Genomic DNA, 27,833 nt, shown 5'->3' with positions numbered 1-27,833 from the left:
GTATATGCATAAGAACTTGAAGCAATAAAGAAAATAGAAATAAAACGATGAAAGCTGTAAGAAAAGCAGATGCAATGATAGGATCGTAAATTTAAAACAAAAATGAATTTTCAATTTTCGACAAAGGACAAAAATTAATCAATTTGTGGCTCGACTCTCGATGTCCCCAGTGGAGTCGCCAAGTTATCGAAACCATTTTTAAAAAAAACGCGGGGATCGACTTTGTTTGAAAATGGAAATTAAAACGGGAGTTGCCACCGATCTTTATTAGGTGTGATCAGATCACCCTTGCTTTAATAAAACGTTTTAGTTTATTAAAACGATGTTTTGGTCTACGAAATTCAAGAGAACAAGTTCGGGAGTCGGTTACGTGGGAGGAAGGATTAGCACCCCCCGACACGCCCAAAAATTGGTACCGAATTGATTAGTTAGTGTCTTAATGTCGAAAATTGAAAATCGGGAATGGATTTGAAATACGATCTTTTCTATTAATATCGATTTTAAAATTCTTGAATTAGCTCAAAACGATTGCTAAAGACTTCCTCGTCTCAAGATATCAGAGCATCACATCCCGTAAGTTAGGACACAATACTATGAACTCTCGAGCACAAGTTTGTCTTTAATTTTAATTGGAAATCCGTGTATTTCAAAACTCAAAAGGATATTTAGCTATTTAGAACCAATGAGAGAACCGAAACCCCGTAAGTTAGGGCACAATTCTTCGATGTTCCAAAATGCGAAACATCGCCTTAGTTTGAAATTTTTTTGAATAGTAGCGAATTTGATACTTAAACAACGTGTTATTCGTTTGGATTCACATAAAACAATTTATTGGATGAATGTAACGAGGTTTGATTTATGGGGCGATGATATGAAATGAAGTATAGTACAACATAGAACAATGATTCACGCATAAAATATTACACAAGCGCATGGCAATAATATGAACACGAGTAAGCAGATTAACGTACATGCAATAGCGATAATTTCACAACATACATTATTTAACATTAAGCTTAATAAACATAGAAATGAAGCATAGTATAAAACAACTTAAATCAAATAAAAAGATAATCTTAAATATGAAATACATATGTAACAGGTTTAAGATAAATACTATTAAAGCAACTTAAAGTAAATGATAAAAAAATAATTTAAAACCATTAATGCAAAGTCTAAAATAAGTAATACGTAAAAATAAATTTAAAAAAATAATATACATGGTATATAAAAAAGGACAACTTAACATAAATATATACATATATAAAGAATAAATAATGTATAAAGAGTTTAAGCTAAAAACATAGAGAAATTCGAAAATAGGTGATCCATACAAAAAAAAAGTTTAAGAACAAACATTCTATAAACTTAAAATAATAAGCTATTCAAAAATAATATATAAAAGGGGTTTAAAATAAATAAATAAAAAGCAAATGTAAAGTGATTAATATATACATAATAATTCAAAATAACTTATGTAAAAAAGGGTTTAAAATAAATGATATGTAAGGTAATTTAAGATAAATAATGAAAATAAGTTTAAAATGAATATTATGTAGCGAGAAATTTAAAATAAGTAATGTACAAAACATTTTAAAAATAAATGATATATAAAAAAGATAATACATAGAAAAATTTGAAATTGATAATATATATGGAAAAGAAATTAAAGTAAACAATAAAACAATTTAAAATGAATAATACATAAAACAAGTTTAAAATAAATAATGTATAAAGCATTTTAAAATCTATAATACACAAAGCAAAATAAAGAATGACATATATGAATAGTTTTAAAATAAATAATATATAAGTTAATTTAAAAATAATTAATAAGAAGTTTAAACTACATGATACGTAGAAGAATTAAAAAAATAGACAATATAATTATATTTTATAATAGTAACAGTTCAAGGGTAATATAAAGAGAGTCATTTGAAATATATATAATATACAATAACTTAAAACATAAAATAACTTGAAATATATATATAACAGAACAATTTTAAAGGATTATAAAGATATAAAAAGCTTGAAATAGACTATATGTATACATATATATAATGGGTAAGGAATAAAATAAATAAATAATACATATAAAATAGATTAAAGTGACATATATACATAAAGTAAGTTAAAATAAATAATATGAATTTGAATAAATAGTACATTAAAATAAGTTAGAATAGATATAAATAAACAACATATAAAATATTAGAAATAACATATAAATGAAACAAAAAAAATAGTTAATAAATGAATTAAATAGATTTAGGACATGGCTAAAAACAAATTAAAATTCGGGGTATAAAAGTATAAATATTGGGTAGTTAATTAGGGATCAAAACGAAAGCCAAACAAGATCTGAGGGCCAAATTTAAAAAAAAACAAAAGAAGATAGAAAATGAGGGTTAATTGCACGAGGTTGCGAGAGAGGAGGACTAACGCATAAATTTTCCTTTTAGGGAAAGTGCACACACCCCACCCCTAAGCGACGTCATTTCAAAGGGTGAAATAAAACCCAAATTTCATTCATTCTTTTTTGATCTGCCGTTCTGTTTTGTTTTCCAATAAAAAAGCAAAACACCCTCTCCCCATTTTGTCTTTCCAACGATCGGGCTCCCTCGCCGCCCACCGTACCACCGCCGTTTTCGATGGCCGGTGACGCGCAACAATAGGTATTTCAAACCCCATTTTCGGGACCCTTTGAAGGCCGAGTTTTCAGCCAAACAATGCGGAAATGAAAGGGTCTCTCCCTCTCTAAACGACGCGACCCCGACGACGGAGGAGGGATCTCCGGCAACAAAGCCCTGAGCGATTCCGGTGAGGCCCTTTACTCCCTTGATTCTTTTTGTTTTAAAGTAAGTTAATGAAAAAAAAAAGCAAAGATAAATAGAAAGATTGAGATAACAGAGAAAAAAAAATTGAAGTTAACCTTCTAAGCTTTTCTTTTTTCTTTTGTTTTTGATACAAACTTTTTTTCTTTCGAAAGAACACCCCCTTTACATATTTTCGATTGAGGCTTCTTATAGCTGAATACCAAGAAAATTTCTATTTTTTGTTGCGTTTTTGCTCTGTTCTCTGTAGTTGTGTCTCGTTTTGCAGGCAGTGTCAGACGCGTGGAGCGTGGTGACCAAGGCTGAGGGGCATGCGTGGGGCGTGGTGGCCAAGGCTGTGGGGCATGCGTGGGGCGTGGTGGCCAAGACTGAGGGGTATGCGGCGGCTGAAGGTCTTGGTACCTAGGGTTGGTTGCTGAAAAATTTTAGGATAGTGGGCTAATTGGGCTTTTAGGGTTTTAATTTTTTTGGGCTGTAATTGGGTTGGTAACTTTGTTTGTAAATGGACTTTTAATTTGGATTATTTTATTTGTGTTTATTTGCCTGGGCCAAAAATGGCTACTACATATAAAATTACCAATTTTCACTTTACAAACTAGTCTTTTTTTCATATCTAAGCTCAAAACCTATCAATTTAGTACCAAAAGCTTCAAGATTAAACAATGGAAACTTTTTTAAACTTTAACAGTTTTAGAAATTGATCAACGAGTTAGCTAAATTAAGCTTCCAAAACTTCAAAAACATAAAAATTATAAGAAAATATCTTGAATTACCTTAGAAATTAAAATACCTAAGCTTGGACGATGGAAATCCCGTTTCCCCTTCTTTTAATCAATTTTGGGAAGATGAAGAGAATGTGTTTCATTTTATTTTTAATTTTATTTTTATACCAAGTTTAATAATTAATTAACCCCAATTAGCATAATTAATCTTTGATTATTGAAAGATAAGTATGGGTTTAACTTAATGTAGTGGAAAAATACATCATCCTCCACCAACCATCAAAGAAAAAATGTCTAATTGCTAAATTAGTCCATTAACTAATGAAAAATCTATAGTGATTAGATTTTTATCATTTTTACAATTTAGTCTTTATACCTTAATTAATCATTAATTTGGCAAAATTTCCTATCCAAAATTTAATTCATTTATATAATAACTATTAAATATCTATCAGCTTAGTTTACGAAATTGAGGTCTCGATACCTCATTTTCTGATACCATTGACTTTAGGATCGAAACACTTGTACCTTGACTAACTATTTCATTAAACAAATTTGTTAAACCAAAATGCAATATAATTCTAAAATAAAGTCATAAATATCAATAAAAAAATTTACTAACTCGATCATCGAAAAATGAGGTTCCGACACCACTATTTTTGGCACCACTAAAAAACGGATTGTTACATTGACCAAATTTACTTCTAACTTCACGTATCCAATTGATTTAATTCCATCTTTTTAGAGCTAGTTAATCATATCATGTCTTAGATATATTGGCTATTTTTTTCATTGAATGTTTTATTCTTTGCAATGGATATTGATAATTGACAATTACAATGCATGGACAGAAAACTATTGGCTTCATACCTAATAGAATACTTGCTAAGAATTTTGTCAACCACTCATCATCATTACCAACCGATTCTAGAGTAATAAACTTTGACTCCATGGTAGATTTTGCTGTAATAGTTTGCATAGTAGATAACCACAATATTTCACATCCACTAAGGGTGAATATATAACCACTAGTGGATCTTATCTCATCTCGATCTAAAATCTAATTAGCATCATTGTATCCTTCTAATACAATAGAAAATATACTAAATAAAATACCATAATTAATGGTACCCTTCAAATATTTCATAAATTTGACTATAGCAATCCAATGTTCATGATTTGGGTTACGTGTGTATCTACGTAGCAACATATAACATATGTTATATTTGGTCAAGTAAAATTTATTAAATGCATTAGACTTTTGATAATCTATGCATACTCAGACTGAGCAACAAGATCGCCTTTAGTTTTCCTCATTTTAGTATTGGCATCATAAGAAGTACTTATTGGGCTCCACATCAAAGTGTCTAAAATTTTTTAGAAAATTTTCAACATAATGTTCTTTTGACAACATTATGGTGTCATCTTCCTTATGATTTTAATATCCAATATAACATTTGTTTCACATATATCTTTTATGTCAAATTTGATAGCATGAAATATCTTTCTGTCAAGTAGTAACTCATAATTAGTTCTAAAAATTAACATATCCTCAACATACGAACAAATAATCACACAATTATCATCAAGTTTTATATATACACATCGATCTACTTCAACAGAAGAAAAATCATCATTTGCTAATATTTGATCAAACTTCTCATGTCACTATTGAGGTGCTTGTTTCAAGCCATATAAGGATTGGCGAAATTTACATGCTTTATTTTTTACACGACCTTCAGATTGTTTCATAAAAATTTCTTCTTCTAAATCTGCATTTAAATTTTTTAACATCACTTGATGTATAAAAAGTAGTTGTGTATAAAGCAAAAACAATTAAAATTCAATTTGAAGAAATTCTTGTCACTGGAGCAAAAGTATCAAGATTGTCTATGTTTTGTTTTTGTGTAAAATCTTGTGCAACAAGTCTAACTTTATATTTTTCAATAATCCCATCAAGTTTAAGTTCCTTTTTAAACATCAATTTGCAATCGATACATTTTTCTCTAAGAGGCAAATCAACTAATAGAATTGGATTCTAAAAAGGAGCATCAGAAAAAGAATTTGCTTCAAAATAAGTTAATGGATCATTTCCACCCAAAAAGTGTAAAAATAATTTCCAAAAGATTTTTCAGTTCTAGGTCTTTTAGGTCTTCTCAGATGTTAGTATTCACAGTCATTTTGTATAATAAGTGCATGAGAAATTTTATCAAAATTTAAAGGAAAAACACACTAAAAAAATTAGCATTTTTTGTCTCTAATATGGTATTACAATCAAACACTTCACTGTCCACAACAAGAAATCTATATGCAATGTTATGTTCATTATAACCAATGAACATGTAATCAAAAGTTTTAGAACCTTTTGTTTTTTTACTTAGGCTCAAGTAACAAAACTTTAGCTAGACATTCCACACTATAAAAATTTTAGGTTAGGAAGATAATTCTTCCATAGTTCATAAGGAGTCTTACTAGTTCTCTTATAAGGGATTTGATTTTGTAAGTAACATGCTGATAAAATAACTTTTCCTTACAAATTTTCGAATGCATTAGAACTAACAGGCATACAATTCATCATTTCTTTTGATGTTCTATTTTTCTTCCTACTACATGATTTGATTTAGGTGAATAAGGTGGAGTTACTTCATGTATTATGCTTACTTTTTTTTCACTAAATTTTTTAAACAAAACATATTCCCCTCCTCTAGTTGATTTAACTTTTTTAATATTTCGTTTTAACATATTTTCTATTTTGGCCTTATACTTAAAAAACATATCAAAAGCTTCATCTTTATTTATAAGAAAATATACCTTAATGTATCTTTAAAAAATCATTAATTACATAATATCTTTTACCTCCCCTGGTCATAGTTTGTTTTAAGTTTCCTAAATATGTATGGATAAAGCTTAAAATTTTTCTTAGTCTACTTTGATTCAACACATATTTCACATTTTACATGCAAATATTATTATTACTAGAAATCAAACAAAGTGGTTTCATATTTTTAACATAAGAAATATTCATATGACCTAGTCTAGTAAGCCATAAATAATATAAATCAATCAATTAAAGAATTAGCTATTCCATTATTATTTCACAAACATTAACAACAAACAACCCATTATTACAATAACCTTTACCCACAAAAACATTATTTTTAGTCATTATGATCTTATTAGACTCAAAGGAAAATTTTATCCCAGTCTTTCCTAATAATCCAACAAAAATTAAATTGATTCGAAAATCAAGAACGTAGAGCACATCATTTAAGACAAGGGTTTTTATAGAAGTAAATTTGAGCATGACATTACCTTTCCTAAGCATATTTATTGTTTGTGAGTCTCCAAGATAGACTATTTCTTCTCTTTTCTCCATAGACTATTTCTTCTCTTTTCTCCACTTGGGAGTAGGAGGCAAATGCATTTCGATTGCTATGAATGTGTCTAATTGCCCCGAAGTTTATCACCCACTCTGTCATATTTGCCACAATGTTGACTTGAGAAATGTCCAGCTGATGAAATTAGATATGAATACTTTAAGGTATTAAGAAAAAAAAACTCTCTAAAAGTATGTATTTATTAGAAATATGTATGTATTTATTAGAAATATGTACAACTATATATACATGAAGATTGAATCAACTTAAGGAAAAAATATCTCTTAATTAGAATATCTAAAAATTTATTGTAATCTCTAAAGATACTAATTAATGCTATGAAATAATCAAAAGATTCTCAACATTCCCATTCAAGTTGCTGCATAGATGTCTCGCATGCTCAACTTGCAAAAAAGATTATGATAAGTCTTACAGTTGAGCCCTTTAGTAAAAACACCCGCCAACTATTTTTCAGATGTTAGATAAGATAGACTTAAGGCACCACTAGCTACTTTTTCCTTGATAAAATGATTATCTATATTGATGTGCTTGATTCTATCATGTTGTACTGGATTTTGAGCTATGTTGATGGCTGCCTTATTGTCACAGTACAAGGTTGATCCATTTTTGTTCAAAAACTTTTGCTCTTGCAATACCTTTTGCAGCCATAAAAGCTCACAAACACCTTGAGCCATGGCCTTATATTCAGCCTATGCACTCGATCGAGCCACAACATGTAACACCCCTAACCCGTATCTCCCGTCGGAACAAAATTACGGAGAATTACCAGAAATTTCACATCAAATGAATACAATTTTTAAACATTTCAAATCATATTAAAACAAATACAAATCATACATATTGTCTATTATACAAGCCCTCGAGGCCTTAAATACGCGCTAGAAACAAGTCGGGACTAAATCAGAAACTCCGATAAATTTTTAGAAAACATTAAAAATTTTCAAAGCTGCAGGGGTCACACGACCATATGGCCAGGCCATGTGACTCACATGGACAAGAGACACGCCCGTGTGGGCATTCAAAGTACGAACACACGGTCGTGTCCCAGCCCGTGTCCGTGTCCGTGCCCATGTAACTCACTGACTTAGGTCATACGGTTAAGCCAAACTCCTGTGTGCCAGGCCGTGTACCCTTCAAAGTAACCTCACATGCCCGTGTGCCATGCCATGTGCTAGGTCTTGTAATAGCTTGACTGTAACACCCCAAACTCGTATCTGTTGCTAAAACAGGGTTACAGAACATTACCTGAGTTACAGAACATTTAAACATAATTCGTGACAATTACTATTCACTTTACAAGATTAATTCTAATGTCCCTTAAATGGACCCTCGAGGCCCGATATACATAATAGAATCAAGTCATGACTAAACTGTAATACCTCTAACCTGTATCCGTCACCGAAATAGGGTTACGAGACATTACTGACCAAAGCACATTTCAGAACAGTCATAATTCACATGCTTTAAAACTTCACTATTCAAATCATATATGTATACTTATCATTTATGGCAATCGAATAATCTAAATATAAAATAACTTATTATTTTACAAATTATATGCGCATACTTTAAAATATGCAAACATACAACATTTCATTTCATATAACTAACATGTATCATTATGTCTATTTCATCTGTCAAATATTAACATACCATTTATTTATTTAGTACATAAGTTTATTAAAATAAATAAATCATTTCACACCAACTAATAATTAAACTCATACACAACCTTAATGTATTCAATTACCAAATCAAATAACATATATAATATTCTACCTAACATATGTCGAATATATTATCAACTCAACCAATTAAACTACCCAAATAAACTGACCAAAACATAAAAGTAGTATAATCATTATTTGTCTTAACCATTCGTACCTAATTAGTCAACCGTCACCCAATTAATTGAATACATATTCGGTCATTCATGACAACATTCAAGACATAATATAATTATACAATTTTCTATATACCAAATCACATACATATCAATATGAATTCTAAACCTTAGCCAAATATACATATACACATTATTTATCATTTCTAGACCAAAATATCCAAGTAAACATGCCATTTGAAACTAACACAAAAACCACATTCATTAATCAAATTTTCATAGCCTAATTTAGTCCACAATATTCAATACCACAATTATAACATTAACATATAAGTTAACACTTAATGACATGATTTAAACACACTTGCCGAATTATAAATAGCTTATAACCATCACATATATTTCAAGTCATGCATCTCAATGATAAGCCATTAACAACCCATAACCTAAACACATTCAACAACCACATATATCAAACTTTCCAAACGAACTAATCATAAGTCATATATAATTACTTCTAAACAAAACATTTATATATATCAAGCATATCATACACTTATACTATGAAACATAATTTCCAACATGAACTCATAACACATCACAGCCGAAAATGCATAAACATAACATCATTTCAACCCATTTTCACACAGTTCATATATTTACAATCTCAAAACCAACAAAATTAATATATCAAGCCTATACATGCCATATATTCAAAGTTTCAAACTTATAAAATACTGATATAAGGATCGATAGTATGACGGACTTCCTTGACGATCCCCGAGTCTGTAACTATCTTCCCCAATCTATAAAACAGAGGCAAACATACACACAAAGTAAGATATCATAGCTTAGTAAGTTATAAGCAAATAAATAACTCAATGACATAATCAACTAAATTTATAATAACATAATCACATTTAATCTCAAGCTTAAAGTTTCATATACAACATATACTTTCATATATAAATTTTACCTTGGCCGAATATACATATATCTATTATCAAAGTATCATTCAATTTCAAAGCCATAATATCATTTTATATCCGAATGTCAACACACTCATAAGCAAATACTAATGAATCCAACTTTTATATCACGTGCTTATTCATAACATGTTTTCGAATATAATTCACTAATACACATATATTTACATTAGCATCATGTTTAATTTGCATCATATATCAAATAACCAACTTACCTTGTTTTCAAATAGATAATTAAATATCACATACCTGATCACTTTAGCTTGATTTACACATTCGATCACAACTTATCATTGCCCGTTGAACCATTCGAAATTGAATAGGATACTCGGATAATCACACATATCATTCAATGCCAATGTCCCAGACGTGGTCTTACATGTAATCACATATCGATGCCACTGTCCCAGACAGGGTCTTACATGAATCAAATACAATGTCGATGTCCCAGACATGGTCTTACACATAATCACATATCTATGACAACGTCCCAGACGTGGTCTTACACAAAAACACATATCTGAAATCCTATGTCATGACATATGTATCCTAGTTATTCCTAAGGTTCGTATGAGGCTTTCGAATGTCGTAACTCGATCGAATCAAACTCATACACTTAGCTTTTAAACTTATACATATTCGGCTTCCACATATATACTATCACATTATTCATTTCAGCATATATAGTTCGTATTTAATCAAATAAATGACATCTATTTACTTATAAACTTACCTCAGACAACGATATTCGGAACGGGACGACTAATCGACAACTTTGGTTTTCCCCCGATCCAAATCCGATTTCTTTGGTTCTTGATCTAAACATATTCAAATTATACTCATCCAAACATAATTTCATTCAATTTAGTCCAAAAACACATAAATGGGAAAATAACCATTTTACCCCTAACATTTCTCATTTTTTACAATTTAGTCCAAATTGCACAAAACACTGAACATGAAAATTTTGCAGACACCATGCTTAGGCCGAATGTTACCCATGCTCATACAAGTCCATAAATTTCATTTATTTCACATTTTAGTCCCTCAATTTATTATTTTTTCAATTTAGCCCTAATTACTCAAAATCATCAAAAATTCCAATACAAAACATATTAATCCAAAACATATCTTTCATAATTCATCAACTAACATCACAAAGCTCAATTATTCATCAATGGCATAACTCAAAATATTAATCAAAATCAGAAATTCAAACACGGGCTTTGTACATTACACTGCAACGATCTCAAAAATGTAAAAATTATCAAAAACCGAGCTAGTTACATACCTTAATCAAGCTCAACAATGGCTGAATACCCTAAGCTTATTTCTTTTCTTTCTTTCTCAATTTTCGATCAAAACAAGATAATATGCATGGTTGTTTTATTATATGTTTTATTATAACATATATTATTTAACATTTTACAAATTTAAGCTTTATAATTTAATAGCTTAAACATATATATATTAAGGCCACAACCGTCCATCACTAACTCCAATGGTAATATTGCAACTTAAATACTTCAAATTATTAAGATACATTCAATTCGACCCTTACACATTAAACCATCAAATTTTCATTTTACGCGATTAAGCCCTTTTTTTAAATCATGCACTCAAACGACAAAATTAAAACACAAAAAATTTCACACATATAAATTCACACATTATAAACACAGAAAATAATATTAAAATATTTTTTAACTCAGATTCGCGGTCCCAAAACCATAGTTTCGAATAGGGTCTAAATCGGGCTGTTACATAATCTGGAAACATAGGAAAATTTTCCTGAAATTTAAAATTTTGTCTCATGTACAAAGTCACACGCTCATGTGGTTAGGCCGTGTGGCTCACAGCCAAGTGACACAAGTAACACGGTCGTGTTCCCAACCCGTGTAACTCTCTGACTTGCAAAACATTAAAGAGCAGTTTTCACACGGCCAAGACACACGCCTATGTTCTAGGCCATGTAGCACACGCGGCTGAGACGCATGCTCGTGTCTCTGCCCATGTGTTCAATCCTGAGCATTCTATTTCTCAAATTTAAGGTGTAGAGGACACATGACCAAATCACATGCCTATGTGCAAGGCCGTGTGTCACACACTGTCAAGACACACGCCCGTGTGTATACCCATATAGACGAAAATAGGCCACTTCAAGGACACTTTTCTCACCCTTTTTAAAATTTACCTGCATATAAAATTTGTACACACTAATATATCCTAACAAAACAGCCAATTCAAGTCAAATATCAAGTTTTAAACATAATATGTCATCACACTACTCATTTGTATAACATACTATGTAATTTCCATTCATTAACCACTAATAGATACGATTAAATATATGCACATAAACTAACATATACGTATATAAGCTTTTCATAACCATATTACAAGTTTAATTTCTTTTCATTCCGTCCTATACATTCCATACAAACCATAAGGTACTTGTAAAATCTACCGGAGAAAATATGGATAGTATGGCCCAATGTGTTAATCCGATCCTCTGAACTCTTGTTAATCTACATAGAATATTAAACATGCAGGAGTAAGCTTATGAAAGCTTAGTATGTTCATAGGTATATAATGTGAATCTTACCGATCATACTTTAATAAATCATTAAACTAGCATTTCGCTAATATTTCCTGTCATTCGCAATTCCAAATGATGAATTCACTTTATTGAGCGCAATTCCAATGATTATTAAAGTTCTATCATATTAATTCATGTAACACTTACCAAACTTTGTCAAATTAGAGAACGTCTTACGGATTTGAGTACATCATTAATTTTTTGCCATAGTCCAACTATGGTCTTACACGAATATTGCTATAACTCTGCTATGATCTTTCACTCATGATGCTATAACCCGGTTATGGTCTTATACATGTACACTTACTGTCATGATCCAACCATGGTCTTACGTTCACTATGCCATAACTCAGTTATGGACTTTTCACTGAAATGCCATAGCCCAACTATGGTCTTACATTTACACTTTGCCATGGTTATACCATGACTTAATCAGTCATTCTGTCACTTGTCAGTTCACTTGTCACTGTACGATTGTACTCAATCCAGTGTTCTACTCCATTTGAACTTTAGTTTTGATTTTCATTTTATCACAATAATCATAATTCCATAACAAAGATATGAAATAATACATTATATAATCTCTAATTTTAACAATTAATCATAAAATTCAACCATATGAACTTACTTGTACCACTCGGTAGAATTTGTAGAAATTCAGGGATTAGTCTACTACTTTTTCTTTTCCTAGTTTATCTTTCATTTCTTGATCTATAATATAAAATTATTCATTAATTAGCACACATATTTCAGTCTCATTTCAATTCAAAATTTATGCCCTTCAATTTTTGAAATTACACTTTTACCCTAAATTTTACAATTTTTACAATTTAGTCCCTAATTATTTAGCCCATCAATTGAACTAATTTTTCTCAATTAACAATTTATTCCATTATTATAAACTAATACATAACCTTTGGAATTTAAAATTTCAGCACAAAACCCTAATTCTTAACACTTTCACAATTAGTTCCTGAAAATCAATTTCTATTGAAATCACTTAATAAAATCATCATTTAATGAAATTAAAGCTTCAAATCCATGATAATTCATCATAAAAATACAACACTCATCCATGGAAACTTTCAAAATCACCCATAGAATCAAAAACTAATTAATTCAATAGGTGGACCAAATTGTAAAAGTCACAAAAACATAAAAATTACAAAGAAAAAGCAATAATTTAACTCACATGGTGTAAAAATATGAAAAAACAGCTTCTTTTAGACCTCCTCTGGTTTTTTGGCTGATGAAATATGAAGAAATCTCTAGATTTTTCAATTTAGTCTTTGTTTTATTTAGTTAATTTGCAAAATTTTTAATTTTGCCATTATTTCACATTGTTTTCTTACTTATTCCTTTGCCTATACCGTCCAGCCCATTTAATTTGGGTCTAATTGCCTTTTAAATCTATCCTTATTAGACACTTAAGCTATTTAATCACTTTAACAAGTTTTGCACCTTTTACAATTTAGTCCTTTTTAATTAATTAACTATCAAAACGTTAAAATTTTCTGACGAAACTTTAATACTAACTCAATAACACTCCATAAATATTTCTAAAAATATTTATGGCTTGGTTTATGAATTCAAGGTCTCGATACCTTGTTTTTTATCAAATTTACTTAATAATTTCTTTTAATTCTCAAAGTTCAGTAATTCAAAAATGCTTCTAATACCATACTTGACTTATAAATGTTAATTTATTTAAATTTTCAAACTTACTCGTCGGATTGAGTGATCTCGAATCACTATTTTCAACACCACTGAAAATTAGGTTGTTACAACTCTCCCCCCTTTAGGAAATTTCGTCCTCGAAATTTGTTACCTGGAAATAAATTTGGATATTGTAATCTCATTGATTCATTTGTTTCCCAAGTTGCCTTCTCCGAACCATGTCGATGCCATAACACTTTAACTAACGCCACTCGTTTGTTTCGTAATTCTTTAACTTCACGAGCCTTACGAGCTTCTGACTCACTATAAAACACGAAAAATAACGTAGAGTAAGCATTTAAGCTCAGTAAGTTCGTATAACTTAAAACATAACTTACCATTTAATCATAAAATAGGTAAAATAAACATAGCATATCCCAACATAATTTGGCCAAATGCCTAAGCACATATACACTAACCATGTTAGCCATGTAAATACATATACAAACCAATAATCACGGATGAGCAATCATCCAATTTAATTTTCCATATACCATGTAACAACATTTCCATATAAGTCATATGTATCCCTCTAATAGTCCGTAATCAACCCGTACCATTTCATATCAGAATTATGCCCATTGAACCATTAGAATTCTGTTGGATACCCAGGATAGCTCACACATAGTGTTTTAACTCATATAACTGTAATCCATCAAATCATGTACATGTATGCTCATAAGAGCTGTGAATCAGTATGCTCACACGAGCTATGAAAATAGGTCTGGTCTTATGAACTGTGGAGTATCCGTAACATATGCCAGACCTCAGCCATCGGTAGGACGTTCAAGACCAGCACTCCAATCATGTAAACCCTAATGACATGTCATTCATATCCTACAAATTCTTAAAGTTCAAATGGGGCTCAGTAATAGTCGTACATCATTGGATTTGCAACCAGTATATACGTATAACAATTCATAACACAAGTATATTTCAATCAAAAGCATATATAAACAATTTAATTACCCAAACTTACCTCGACGAATATAGGTAGACACGGAGGCGATTAATCCGAGACTTTCTCTTTGCCCCAATCTAAAAGATGAAAGCTTAATTTTGTTTTATTTATTTTATCATTTATTTACCAATTTACATATATAACCTTAAAAATTAATCAAAATTTTCATAATGCCAAACCATGTTCATCCACTAACACCATTAATGGTCTAATTACTATTTAAAGACTCAAATTTAGGGTTCTATAGCTATTTAATACTTTTAGCTACTAGAACTCAACTTTTGCACTTTATGCAATTTAGTCCTTCTTCTCAAATTAAACATGTAAACGACAAAATTTCTTTACGGAATTTTTATACGGTACTACTATCATATTATAGGAAATAAAATAATAATAAAATAATTTTTTTGACATCATATTTGTGGTCTTGGAACCATTATTCCAATTTCACTAAAAACGGGTTGTTACAACTCTTCCCCTAAAGGGATTTTCGTCCCCGAAAATCTTACCAAAAAAAAAGTTAGGATATTGCTTTCTTATATAGCTTCTTTAGGTTCCCAGGTGGCTTCTTTCTATTCCGTGTCACTGCTAGAGAACTTTTACTAAAGTTATGTTCTTATTTCTCAATTGTTTCACCTCTCGTGCTAGAATCCTGATTGGTTCCTCACTGTACGACATATAAGGCTGTATCTCGACATCCGTCAGGGAGTTAAAATCTGAAGGGTCAGATTGGTACCATCATAACCTATACATGTGAAAGACATTATGAATCTTTTCTAGTTCTGACAGCAAAGCTAATCGATACGCAACAAGCTGATTCTTTCAGTGATCTCATGCAGCCCGATAAATTGCTAGATCAGCTTCCCTTTGCAACCGAACCGAAGGAATTTCTTCCTGGGTGATACTTTCAAGAATACTCTATCATCGACTTGAAATTATCTATCTTTACATTTGAGATCCGCATAAGATTTCTGATGATCTGAAGCTGCTTTCAAACTATCTCGGATCACTTTTACTTTTTCTTCAGTCTCACGAATCAAATCAACCCCGTGTATCTTTTTCTCACTCAGCTCAGTCCAGTATAACAGAGTTCAGAATTTATGACCATAGAAAGCTTCATATAGTGTCATCCTTATGCTCGACTGAAAACTATTGTTATATGCAATTCAACCAACGGAAAATATTTCACCCAATTGCCTTCAAACTTTAATACACAACAACGAAGCATATCCTCGATAATTTGGATTACTCGCTCAAACTGACTATCTGTCTGAGGATGAAATGCAGTGCTAAAATGTAATCGCGTACCTAATGCTTCCTGTAATTTTCGTCAGAATCATGATGTAAACTGCAAATCTCTATCCAAGATGGTAAAAACTAAAACCCTGTGTAATTTGACACTCTTAGAAATGTATAATTCAACTAATCTCTCAAGGGAGAAATCTGTATGTATTAGAATAAAATGTGTTGACTTCGTTAGGCGATCAATGATAACCAAAATGACATCTTTCTTTCTCAGAAATAAGGGTAAACCCAATACGAAATCCATAGTAACTCGATCCCATTTCCACTCTAGTATCATCACTGCCTGTAACAATCCAAAACGTACCTGATGTTTAGCTTTAACTTGCTGACATACTAAGCATCTCGATACAAATTCAGAAATCTCACTTTTCATTCCCGGCCACCAATACATTATTTCAAATCACTGTACATCTTATTATTTCCCAGATGAACAGACAAGCTACCACTATGAGCTTCGTGCAAGATTCTTTGAATGAGCTCTAGAGTCTTTGGTAAACACACTCTACCTCTAAACAATAAGCAATCATCGGGTCCTATTTGAAATTCTAAATCAAAAGTCAACTCACACTGTGCCCGTTTAGCTAGCAACCAACATCATATTTCTAAGCTTTGTAGATCTGTTGTAAAAACATCTGTCTAACTTTCAACTCGGCTAAGATCGAGCCATCGTCATATAATGTCAGCCGTGTGTTCATCGCTCGCAAAGTAAATAAAGACTTTCCACTCAAAGCCTCAGCAACTACATTCACCTTTCCCGGATAATAATCAATGATTAATTCATAATCTTTCAATAGTTCGAGCCATCTACGCTGTCTCAGATTCAAATCTTTCTACGACATTAAATATTTTAGACTCTTATGATTGGTAAACATATGACATTTTTCACCGAACAAACGGTGTCGCCAAATTTTCAACGCAAACATAATAGTTGCCTACTCTAAATCATTCATTGGATAATTCTTTTCGTCTGGCTTTAACTGTCTAGAAGCATAAGCTATCATTTTGTCTTCCTGTATCAAAACACAACCTAAACCATTTAAATATTCATCATTGAAAATTACAAACTCGTTACCCAATTCAGGTTGAACCAAAACTGGTGCATCGATTAACAATACTTTCAACTAATTAAAACTCTGTTGACATTTCTCGGACCATTCAAATTTCAGAAATGAATAATTTAGTTACACCAAACGGCATCACAAGAAAATTATAGTGTTTGTACCTGGTTCTAAATGTAGTTTTTAACATATTTGAATCTTTAACTCATAGCTGATAGTAGCCAGAACAAAGATCACTCTTCGAAAATACTGTGGCACCTTTCAACTAATCAAACAAATTGTCAATTTGAGGCAGTGAATATTTATTCTTGATTGTAATCTTTTTTAGCTAATGGTAATCAATACACAATCTCATCAAACTATCTCTTTTCTTAACAAACAAAACTGGTGCACCACAAGGTGAGAAACTGGGTCGAGCAAAACCCCTATCTGTCAATTCTTGCAACTATGCTTTCAACTCTTTCAACTTAGTAAGAGCCATTCTGTAAGGTGTGATACATAATTTTCATGATAGGTTTTAAATATCTATAATGAATCGTTCCTGAAACTAACTATTATCATGATGAAGGCAAGTGTACCTATCGAACAGTAGTATAGCTTTAGCAAGACCGAATTATCGAACCCAAAGGAGCTAAAAGTACTAGTATCAACTTTCTTTTTATTATCTAGCCTAAAAAATAAAAGGGTTTTGTTTATCTAACTAATTAATTAAACTAAGAAATCACAGAAAAGAAATTTGGGGAAAATACTTTTCGAAAAACTTGATTGATTAAGACAATACCTAAGGAAAAATCCACCTAGGCTTCATTTGTTATTTGACTCTGAATCGGACGATTTATTCATTCAACTTGTTTCGTAAAGATCCCTAAGTTATATTATTATCTCTCTCAAGACTAACAATGTCTAACCCTAGATTGAATAATTGAAATCTCTTTCTAATTAACACCCAAGGGTTGTATTAACTCGATCTATGGATCCCTTATTTGGTTTCACCCTAATCCGGCAAAATCTTGTCACCCTATCTCTAGGCGCACAACCAACTCCGCTTAATTATGACAAATTTACTCTTAGATAGGGTCTATTCCTCATCTGAATAAGAGCTTAACTTGAATCAATATCCTGGAATATCAAAACAAGAATTAAGAACACATAATTAAGAGAAAGTTAAATATTTATCATACAATTCAGATAATAATAACAAGATCCGTCTTAGGTTTCATCCCCCTTAAGTATTTAGAGGTTTTAGTTCATGCTAATGAAAGAAAACATCTCAAAAGAATAAAAATAACAAAACATAAGAAAACCCAAAACTCCTGAGGGAATTTGAAGGGAGATCTTTAGTCTTGATGGTGAATCTGGCTTCTGAGATGGATCAATCGACTTTCCTTGAGCAATTCCTTCCTTCCTCCTCTCTGTCCCCCTCTTCTCCTCTTCTAGGGTGTATTTTTAGGCTTTTGAATGCCTAGGAGCCCTCAAACTTGGCCTTTTCTGAATTGGACTAAACTTGGGCTCGGTAGGGACACGCCCGTGTGCGATTACATAAGGCCGTGGTCAAGGCTGTTAAATGGGCACGAGCGTGTGATCTACCCATGTAAATCGTGCTTTGGCCTTACCAAAGGGACACGACCGTGTGGTCTGCCCTTGTGAGGAAGTTTAGGCCGTGTTGATTTCGTACGTTGGCCTATTTTCTCTGTTTTTGGCCCGTTTCTCGTTCCTTTCACTCTCCTATGCTCACCTAAGTATAAAACACGAAATTAAGACATTAAGAGCATTGAATTCACCAATTTTAAGGAAAAATCATATATAAAATGTGCTAAGCATGGGATAGAAATATGTATAAATTCTGGTTTATCAAATACCCCCACACTTAAGCATTTGCTTGTCCTCAAGCAAAATCCTCAACTCATAATCAAAATAAATTCTTCTCAACTAATAATTTCTATCGATAACATCTCAAAATAATCCATAGGTAATCATACATTGAAAATTCAACTGAAAGAACATCAAAGTTTCAAACATTCCAAGTTGAGCATTTTATTATGAAAATATAGGTGTCTCGCCTCATCTAAGTAATTACCTTTGATTCAAAATATCACAGAGTTTCACATCCTCACTAAAGATTCACTCAAATCACTCGAGGTGTTTAAGGACATAAATGAAGCACTCAATAGTCAATAATGAAAAGTCATTACCATAGGCTTGCATGAAAATCAAATCTCCACCACTATAAATTGAGATGAAACATCAATCAAAAGGTCTTTAGAGGGTTGTAACGTGGCTTTGGTTAGAGGGTATGGTCACAAGCTGAAAGAAAAGGGTTAGAATCGAGATTGAATTGAAAAATTGCCTCACTAGAAAAATGACTAGTCATCAATTGCGTACAACAGAGCTTTTCTCAGAATATGAAATTTAACTTCTTTAGCTCAGAAGATCACTACTACTAATACGTATACATGTATTTTTTTAGAACAAGTCAAATTACAAAATAGAATAAAACTAGCTAATCAACTATTCCAACTCAAATCTCGACAAAAATAGGGATCGAATTAATTTAGGGATTTCAACAATAATGAGTTATGGGTTAATATTGAGGGTAAATTAATGAATGGGTTGTTAGGCTCAAGGGGGTTCACTAAGGGTTAATTGTGAAGGTAGGCTTTTATGGAGTGAGTGGGTTAAACCTAAATGCCTTTATCAATTTGACATATCAAATCAAATGGTGTCGTCTTGACATGCATAATCAAGCAAGTTCTAGAATAACAATTCAATACTGACGCACTCATAATGAAAGTGAGCATGAAAGAAATAATAGATGCTCTAAAGGCTCAAGATCTCACAAAAATTATAGCTTTTTGATGTTTAAACCTTTGAATTCCAACTCAAACTAATACCTAAACTTGAGGAAACAACCTAAAAGTTTTTATTTCTTCAAAAATCAACTTATCATGCCTGATTCCCTAATGTCTTAAAGTTTAAACAATCAATGCATAAATGCCTATGTTTTAATTTAAGACATTTAAAAAAATCATAAATTAATAAAAATCCATTCTAATCATGGCATGAGAAGATCACATGAGAATAAGACAAAATTCAGGGATTTCTAATGATGATATAAAAGACCCCTCACACTTAAGATGTACATTGCCCTCAATGTACAAAGGTAGATATATTAAAAAAGATAGATTTATAATCATAAAATAGAGAGAGAAGTGAAACTTCCTGAATGATGAATGAATTCCTTGAACTGGAGTTTTGGAGAATGATCAGCGTGAGAGTGGAGAAGGATACTCCAGTGGTGTTAAAGGTTCATTAGCCCATAAGTCTTGCGCCAAAAGAATAGTATATCTGGTGGTAGCTATGGTTGTGGTTGAGCAGGACATGGCAGTCATGGAGAACCTTTCCTAGTGGAGTTTTTAGTTCCTATGCGAGGATGAGCTTTGGAGCTCTTTCTGACTGTGATAAAATCAGGAACTCTTTAAGAGGTATACTGAAGCATAATTACTCGTAATGAAATAGCGAAGAATAAAAATTGTAAAAACTAGGATAAAATAGTATTAAAAGGAAATAAAAAAATAATTTTAAAATATAGAGATAAAACTAAAATAAAATAAATAATAGGTGTTTATAGAGAAGTTGGGGCACACGGCCGTGGGGCATGCTCGTGTGCTCTAATCTCGGCCCGTACGTTTCGTAGTTTTCAAAATTAGGCACATTGGTGTACACGGCCATGTTGCACGGTCGTGTCGATCTCCGTTCGCTTCTCCCACGCCCGTGTATGCAGGTGCACGCTCGTGTTAAATTGACAGGTTTACCCACAGTTTCAAAACACGGGCGTGTTGCACGCCCATGTTATTTTGGCAGTTTCGCCCACGGCCATGTCGTATGGCCGTGGCTACTTATTGCATCCCACGTTAGGGAAGAAATTTTTGCCCTATTTTCACACGGCCGTATCGCACGATCGTGTTTATCCCGTGGTATGTGCACGGCCTACAGCAATCCCGTGTGCCTGGCCACGTGGTTTAGAAAGCCTACGTTCCATGGGTCAGTTAGTATGTTAGAAGTTAAAACTAAAATTTAAATAAATTAATATTGTTAGTGCTCGGGTTACCTCTCGAGAAGTGCTTATTTATAGTCTAAGCTCGACTTACCTCTCTGGTGTGTGATCATGGTGGATCGAGGAGTTTAGACTCCTCATCCCTGCTATAAATTTTATCAACATAAGGTTTAAGACGAGTAATTTTTACCTTGAACGTGCCGAATTTGGGGTGATTTACCTCGACCGTACCGTATGAAGAAATGCTAGTTACCGTAAGAGGGGTTTCTTCATTCGGTTCAGAAGTTGCGATTCGAGGATCTGCTGCATCTAGTAGTACTTTGTCTCCAACTTGAAGTTAATTTGGTGAGGCATTGAGCTTGTTCTGACGTAGTTTTGGTTTATCGTGTTTTCTCAGTTTAAATGTCAGCCATTCATCTAACTCCTCAATTCGTAACCTTCGTTCTTCATGGGTAGATTCTTTGTTGTGGATTGAACATGGCTGATGTATATCCTTCGAACTTATTTCCTGCAAAATAAGTTGCACTGTATGATCAGTCTTAGTAGAACAATTTGTATAATCACCTTCAATTTTCGATGTGTTATTCGGGTTGCGAGCTTGAAGGTTGATTGTTTCGTCTCCTACACGAAGTGTGAGTTCACCTGTGCCAATGTCAATAATTTTTCTAGCAGTTACTAAAAAGGGCCTTCCCAAAATTAAAGGAACATTACTGTCATCTTCTATGTCTAAAACAACAAAATCAACTAGGAATATAAATTTTTCAATTTTAACCAGTACGTCTTCAATGATACCCCTAGGAAATCTGACAGTTTTATCTACTAATTGAATGCTCATCCTAGTTTTTTTGGGTTCCCCTAGACCTAGTTGCTTAAACAATTTGTAAGGCATAACATTGATACTAGCCCCTAGATCAGCCAACGCATTATTAACATCTAAACTACCAATTAAAAAAGGAATCGTAAAACTCTCTGGATCTTTTAGTTTGTTGGGTAGCTTATTCTGAAGAATGGCTGAGCAAACTGCATTCAGCTCCATATATGACCTTTCATCTAACTTTCGATTATTTGCTAGAAGCTCCTTTAAAATTTGACTAAGTTCGGCATCTGCGAAAGTGCTTCAATAAACGGTAGGTTAATATGTAGTTTCTTTAAAAGTTTAAGGAATTTACTATATTGTTTGTCTGAGCGGTCTTTCCTTGTCGCATTGGGGTATGGCACACGAGGTTTATATTCTGTACTTACAGATTTTTTCTCGTTTTGGCCTACCTCATTCTTACCTTCGCTTACCACCGGTTCTGGCCTTGGTTTTGCCACTAACCCTTCCTCATCTTGAACGGCAATTGCGTTGAGTTGCTCCCTTGGGTTAGATTCAGTGTTACTTGGCAGGCTACCTTATGGTCGTTCGAAAATCAACTTGGTGAGCTATCCAATCTGAGTTTCAAGCCCCTGGATTGATGCTTGTTGATTTTTGAGTGCCGTCTCGGAATTCTAAAAATGAGTATCTGACGCCGAGATGAATTTGGTTAGTATCTCCTCAAGTTTGGCTTTTTCTTCTACTGGTATGGTGGTTGCTGAAAGCTTGGAGGGGTGGTGGTTTCTGATTTCCTTGGCCTCCCCATGAAAATTTTGGGTGATTCCTATAAGGATTGTTATAAGGATTGTAAGTATTGCTATAAGGATTGTTTTGAGATCGAGGATTATTACCCATGTAATTTAACTGCTCGTTCTCCATGTTGTGGCCACAAGGTGGGTATTCTGAATTAATCGATTCACCTCCATTTTCTTCGCATTGCATTACTGGGTGAACCTGTGAAGAACTAAGAAAACCATCAATTTTCTTATTCAAGAATTCTACCTGATTAGAGAGCATGGTGACCAAATCGACGTTATAAACACCGGTTATTTTCGTTGGCTTTGTCCTCATGACTTGCCATTGATAGTTATTCAATGAAATCTCCTCTATAAATTCATAGGCATCTTCAGGTGTTTTATTGTTGATGGTTTCGCCAGCAACTGCGTTAACCATTTATCGAGTCAAAGGATTCAGGCCATTATGAAAAGTTTGAACCTGTAGCCAGAGTAGTAACCCATGGTGAGGGCATCTTCGCAAAAGGTCCTTATATCTCTCCCATGCATCGTAGAGTCTTTCTAAATCCATCTGCACAAAAGAAGAAATATCATTACGTAATTTAGCTATTTTAGCCAGCAGAAAATATTTTAGTAAGAACTTTTCAGTCATTTGTTCCCAAGTAGTGATTGACCCTCGTGGTAATGAGTTCAACCATTGTTTAGCCTTATTCCTTAACGAAAAGGGAAACAACCAAAGGCGGATGGCGTCATCAGAAACGCCATTAATTTTAAAGGTATCACAAAATTCTAGGAAATTTGCCAAGTGAGCATTGGGATCCTTGTCCTGCAAACTAACAAACTGAACAAACTGTTGTATCATTTGAATTGTGTTAGGTTTCAGTTCAAAAGTATTTGCAGCTACAGTAGGTCTAACTATGCTCGATTCAGTTCCTGTCAAAGAAGGTTTAGCATAATCATACATAGTACGCGGAGCAGGATTTTGATTAACAGCAATCGCAGGAGGTAGCGAATTTTCTTGGTTTTCAGCCATCTCTTTGGTTGTGGTTTGAATATCGTCCACTTGCTCATTCTTTGTGTATCTTAAGCTTCGCCTTATTTTTCTTTGATTTCGACGAACTGTGCGATCGATCTCATTGTCAAAAAGTAATGGTCCTGACAGGTTTCTTCTAGTCATAAACTATAAGAACTTGCTAGAAAAAGGGAAAAAGAAGAATTAGTAATAAAAATTAGAATAAAATTTAAATTGCAGTAAAAGTAAATGGCTAAAGTAATAAAAATCGAGTGTTCCTAATATCTTAGTTCCCCGGCAACGGCGCCAAAAACTTAATACGTGATATTCGTGACAGGTTTTAAATGTTTATAATGAATCATTCTTGAAACTAACTATTATCACAATGAAGGCAAGTGTACCTATCGAACAGTAGTATAGCTTTATCAAGACCGGATTATCGAACCCAAAGGAACTAAAAGTACTAGTATAAACTTTATTTTTATTATCTAGCCTAAAAAATAGAAGGGTTTTTGTTTATCTAACTAATTAATTAAACTAAAAAATCACAGAAAAGAAATTTGGGGAAAATACTTTTCAGAAAACTCGATTGATCAAGACAATACCTAAGGAAAAATCCACCTAGACTTCACTTGTTATTTGACTCTGAATCGGACGATTTATTCATTCAACTTGTTCCGTAGAGATCCCTAAGTTATATTATTATCTCTCTCGAGACTGACAACGTCTAACCCTAGATTGAATAATTGAAATCTCTTTCTAATTAACGCCTTAGGGTTGCATTAACTCGATCTATGGATCCCCTTATTAGGTTTCACCCTAATCCGGCAAAATCTTGTCACCCTATCTCTAGGCGCGCAACTAACTCTGCTTAATTATGACAAATTTACTCTTAGATAGGGTCTATTCCTCCTCTAAATAAGAGCTTAACTTGAATCAATATCATGGAATATCAAAATAAGAATTAGAACACATAATTAAGAACAAGTCAAATATTTATCATACAATTCAGATAATAATAACAAGATCCGTCTTAGGTTTCATCCCCCTTAAGTATTTAAGGGTTTTAGTTCATACTAATAAAAGAAAACATCTCAAAAGAATAAAAATAACAAAACATAAGAAAACCCAAAACTCCTGAGGGAATTTTAAGGGAGATCTTCAGTCTTGATGGTGAATCCAGCTTCTGAGATGGATCAATCGACTTTCCTTGAGCAATTCCTTGCTTCCTCCTCTCTGTACCCCCTCTTCTCCTCTTCTAGGGGTATTTATAGGCTTTAGAATGCCTAGGAGCCCTCAAAATTGACCTTTTCTGAATTGGACTAAACTTGGGCTTGGCAGGAACACGCCCGTGTGCGATTGCTTAAGGTCGTGGTTAAGGCTGTTAAATGGGCTGTAACAGCCCAATTTCGAATCTAATCAGAATAGGTGGTTTCGGGACCCCTTAACCGAGTAAATATTATTTTTATATTTTTAACAATGTTTATAGTGTGGTAGTATTACTATGTGAAAGTTTCGTAAAGAAATTTTACTGATTAAATAGTTAATTCGATAAAAAAGATTAAATTGCGTAAAATGAAAACTATGTGTGCCATTAGTAAAATGACTTATTTAATAATGGCTTTATAAATGGGAATCCTTGCATGGTAATTATACCATTGCATATTTGAGTGGACGGTAGTAGACCTTGAATTTCATAATTTATTTGGTTATTAAACATGGGTATTTTGGTAAATTATGGAATAATGCTTAATAAAATAAAGCCATATGATATTTTTATTATGTTTTCATCATCCTCAACCGAATAATTAAACAAAGAAAAGGTTTTGGAACCTTTAACATTCGACCATGGCTTTCTAAGGGATTTAGGTACGGTTTTTGATCCGTTTTTAATGATTTCTATGTTTTTGAGCTCGTTGCAGCTTGGTTTAACTGACCCGCACCTCAATTTCTGAAATTGGTTGTGTTTTTGAAATGTGCCATTGATGAGTGCATGTTTTTTTTAATATTTCTTGTTAAATTATTGATGGTTGTTTATGGATATACAAGTTTTATAAAGAGATTTTTGATGAAATTGAGTATTTGGGATTAAATTGAAAAAGATAGAATTTTTGTGGTTAGAAATGTGAATAAAATGAAATTATGGGTTGTTTCAATACTATAGAAAATTCGGCTAAATATATGTATATTGGAGTTTTGTGTATTTTTGCATAATTATGCATTAAGGACTAAATTGTTAAAGTATGGAAATATAAGGGCTATTTTGCAAAATGGCCAAAATACTTGTATATGTATTTAATTGATTATTTTAGTGAATAATTGAGTTAAATTTGGTTAAATTTAGATCAAGCCAAACGAATTCAAGATTTTGATCGAGGAAAAATCCAAAAGTAGACGAATAGTCGACGGATACACGAGGTAAGTTCGTATGGTTAAAAATAATTATATGATATAAGAAATGATGGGTAATCGGCCAAATTGTAAGTATGTAATGGTAGATATGTTAAATGGCTTTTTACTTGATTATATTAATATTACATGATGATGGAATGCCATAATATATATTCGGTCTTGTGTTTGAAAGTAATGAAGTACTTTGTGGTTGAGTAAATATATATTGGAGTTAATTGAGCTTTCATATATGATAAATTAAATGCCTTGTATGTGGTAAGTTACTAAGGAAATATTTTTTGTTGATTAAATTAAATACTATATATACATATATGTGCCAAATTGAAATGTATATATAAAAAAAAGTTGAGGTTGCCGAACGCAAATAAAGTTGATAAATTTGAATTGATGAATAGTGAGTAATTGAATTTCGACACAGAGGGTGCGAGTATAAAAGTTGATAGATGTAAAAATTGCACTAAGTGTGCGAATCTAATTATTGAGCACTAAGTGTGCAAGCTTAAGTATCTAGCACTAAGTGTGCGAATTCGATATATAATGCTGAATAACTATTGGCACTAAGTGTGCGACTTTTTGAGTAATTGGGAATGGTTGAAAGTATTTTTGCCTTGAATTTCTTGAGAAGTATTTATGATTTATAAATTTGAATTTGAGTAGGTGAGTATCAAAACTATAGGGTTAATATTATTGATCGTAAAGCTGTGTGATTGATAATGGTAAAGAAGGTTGCATGATAGATGTACAAATTGGATGAGTAAAATGATATGATTATATATATCTATATACAATACCATGTAGTAAGTCTATAAGAAATTTAAATGTTCTTGTTTGAATAAAACAATTTGTTTAAAATGTTAATTTTGGATATATGGCTAAATGAATTATAGCTGAATGTAGTAAGGATAGAATGGGAATGTTTGAGTTGTTTGGATTAAGTTTTGATATTGAGAAATTGAATGGAAAATGTATGAATGAAAGTGTGCTTGAGTTGATTGTGAATAAATGATATTCGGGTTTCTAGCCTAGCAGGCTATGTGCCGGAGAATTTGATCGGGCTTCGTGCCTAGCAGGCTTATTGCCGGTGAATGAATATCAAACCTTGGGTCTAGCAGGCCTTGTGCCGGTGAATGATTCAGGCTAAAAGCCTAGCAGGCCTTGAGCTGGTGAGTTTTATCAGGCTTATTCCTAGCAGGTTTATACCGGTGTATTACTTTAGGCTCGATGCTTACAAAGTTAGGTGCCAATGTGGTATGGAATGTGTAAGACGAGTTGGATGGTCAGGTACGACCTAATTTATTTGTTATTCAAAATTAGGTAAGTAAGTAAAACGATTATTTGTTACA

The 27,833-nt window shown here is 32.5% G+C and overlaps 1 non-coding gene across 1 annotated transcript; it reads left to right on the top strand.

Moving 5' to 3' along the window:
• Window positions 1–23,563: 23,563 nt before the first annotated feature.
• Window positions 23,564–23,670, top strand: LOC121217097 (small nucleolar RNA R71). The gene has a single exon (XR_005913310.1). It is a non-coding gene; the product is annotated as a small nucleolar RNA R71 (small nucleolar RNA).
• The last annotated feature ends 4,163 nt before the right edge of the window (window positions 23,671–27,833 follow it).

The sequence above is a fragment of the Gossypium hirsutum genome, chromosome A02 (assembly GCF_007990345.1).
Source record: "Gossypium hirsutum isolate 1008001.06 chromosome A02, Gossypium_hirsutum_v2.1, whole genome shotgun sequence".
Lineage (NCBI taxonomy): Eukaryota > Viridiplantae > Streptophyta > Magnoliopsida > Malvales > Malvaceae > Gossypium > Gossypium hirsutum.
This window is presented reverse-complemented; position numbering and strand designations above follow the sequence as displayed.